Below are 2,500 nucleotides of genomic sequence, written 5' to 3'. Positions count from 1 at the left end.
TTACCCGTTACAACCATGGTAGGCGCAGAACCTACCATCGACAGTTGATAAGGCAGACATTTGAAAGATGCGTCGCCGGTACGAGGACCGTGCGATCAGCCCAAAGTTATTCAGAGTCACCAAGGCAAACGGACCGGACGAGCCGACCGATTGGTTTTGATCTAATAAAAGCGTCCCTTCCATCTCTGGTCGGGACTCTGTTTGCATGTATTAGCTCTAGAATTACCACAGTTATCCAAGTAACGTGGGTACGATCTAAGGAACCATAACTGATTTAATGAGCCATTCGCGGTTTCACCTTAATGCGGCTTGTACTGAGACATGCATGGCTTAATCTTTGAGACAAGCATATGACTACTGGCAGGATCAACCAGGGAGCTGCGTCAACTAGAGCTGAGCAGCCGGCCGCCCGGGAGTGTGTCCCGGGGGCCCGCGCGAACACGCAAGCGTCCGCTCAATCATTCTGCAAACAGGAGGAGGCTGAGCTCCCCTGCACAATACACCTCGAAACCCTCTCAGGTCCCGGCGGCGCGCAGCGCCGTCCCAAGTACTTGGTCGGGTTCGAGAGAGGCGCAATCGCCCGGAGTTAGGCGAGTAGACGCTTTCGGTGCGACCACCCGTGCTCCCAACTGAGCTTGCCGCTGCCGACAGAGGCCCGGGAGCGTGCTGTCGTGGCATTGCCGGCGGGAGACAACACGCGCCACCTACGGTGACCGGCAGCTCCAACGCCAGCGCCACAGAAGGACAAAAGCCCCACTTGGGTGCCGAAGCGAACTCTCCCAGCACAGCGCACGCGCCAACACATCCGCACAGCTGCGATACAAACCACCAGCGAGAACCGCTGGGGCGACCGAGCAGCAGACGGCGTCGCGGCGCCGAGCGCCGGGCGGCGGCGCATCCTCAACGCACACAGTCCTCAATCGGACCAGCACACTGAAGATGTCCACCGCGCTTCGCACCGGGCCCGCGAGGACCTACTTTGGCCGCACGGCGCCGCGCGCAGGGTGCGCCGGCGCGCAGCTGCGACGCCTGCCGCGTCCGTCGGCCGGCGCGCCTGCCACTGGCCGCCCCCACCAGCCGGCTGTAGCGCGTGCGCCCACGCACCGCGCGGCCAGCACGCCGGGAGGCGCCCCCTCACCGGCCGGGGACGGTCCCACCCAGCCACCGCCGCGTATCGCTTCACACCCAGATGCCGTTCAGTTTCGTCGGCATGGTGGGTATCGCTGGAACAACCGGTTAGTACCTCAACCTATCGTCGCCATCACCGATTCACCCCTAGCGAGAACAACCGCACCACAACAGGTTACCATTTGTTCATTTGCGTAACTTCACCAGAAAACGCAGGCGTCCATCGCCATTTGCAACTTCAACGATTATTGCATGCCTGTGTCAGGTGTCACGCCACACTACGTCTGCCCACATACACGCAACAAAATGTGCACGCCTAGACAATACGTGGAAGGTGGCCCCCGTACGTATGCGATGTCCATTGCTCGAACGACTGTCAACCGGCCTCTGTAGCATGTCGCAGATATGGAACGCGGTGCACCATGCCATCACGGTGTGTGAGGAGAGACGACTAGGTCCGAATACATCAACAGACAGCTCATGCTGATCGCCATCCACGGCGTCCGTTCCTCCCACACGTCTCTATGGCGTACCACACTGCAATCCAGCTCTCATAGGGAGACGACACGTAGCTGCGTGCACAATATTTGCACTGTATGGTCCGCCGTTTTTGGGCGCAGTCGTTGTGCGGTCACACATGTGCCACGATGTATCATTCAGTACATAAGGACGAATGTGCAGTACAGATTGTGGTTCACGCGTACGACATCAGCGGACAGTTGACACAGGCCGCACCACAACGTAGCCTGAGTACGTCGCATGCGAAGGGCATTGAACATGCAAACTTCTCACCAACCAGCTTGCGAAGGCAGGGGGCAAGGTGGGGACGTGGGGAGGGGCGGCATGTACGTCCTGCTGCCATCCACATTACAGTGTACAGCAGGAGCATGTGGAAAGTGAGCAAGACTTGCAAGGTGTTTAACATGAAGCGATACACAGGGGTGCGGGCAGTGCGAGTAGCGAACTATATTGCGAGGGTTGCGGGTGGGCAACACTACAGTAATTGAACGAGTCGTATAACAATTACAGAGCAGGTTTAGGCGACAACGTGGGTTACGTTAAGGCGACAACATGGGTTAGGTTAAGGCACAACATGGGTTAGGTTAAGGCACAACATGGGTTAGGTTAAGGCACAACATGGGTTAGGTTAAGGCACAACATGGGTTAGGTTAAGGCACAACATGGGTTAGGTTAAGGCACAACATGGGTTAGGTTAAGGCACAACATGGGTTAGGTTGAGGCACAACATGGGTTAGGTTAAGGCACAACATGGGTTAGGTTGAGGCACAACATGGGTTAGGTTGAGGCACAACATGGGTTAGGTTGAGGCACAACATGGGTTAGGTTAAGGTACAACATGGGTTAGGTTAAG

General features: G+C 57.1%; 1 non-coding gene across 1 annotated transcript in view; it reads right to left on the bottom strand.

Annotated features, from left to right (window-relative positions):
* LOC124773811 overlaps positions 1 to 377 on the bottom strand; it is a 1,909-nt gene extending 1,532 nt beyond the window's left edge. Inside the window, exon 1 of the ribosomal RNA XR_007014927.1 lies at positions 1 to 377. This exon is cut by the window's left edge and continues 1,532 nt beyond it. This is a non-coding gene — a ribosomal RNA (small subunit ribosomal RNA).
* Between the last annotated feature and the right edge of the window lie 2,123 nt (positions 378 to 2,500).

The sequence above is a fragment of the Schistocerca piceifrons genome, unplaced genomic scaffold (assembly GCF_021461385.2).
Source record: "Schistocerca piceifrons isolate TAMUIC-IGC-003096 unplaced genomic scaffold, iqSchPice1.1 HiC_scaffold_956, whole genome shotgun sequence".
Lineage (NCBI taxonomy): Eukaryota > Metazoa > Arthropoda > Insecta > Orthoptera > Acrididae > Schistocerca > Schistocerca piceifrons.
The sequence above is the reverse complement of the archived record's forward strand: the minus strand, read 5'-3'. Positions and strand labels throughout refer to the sequence as shown.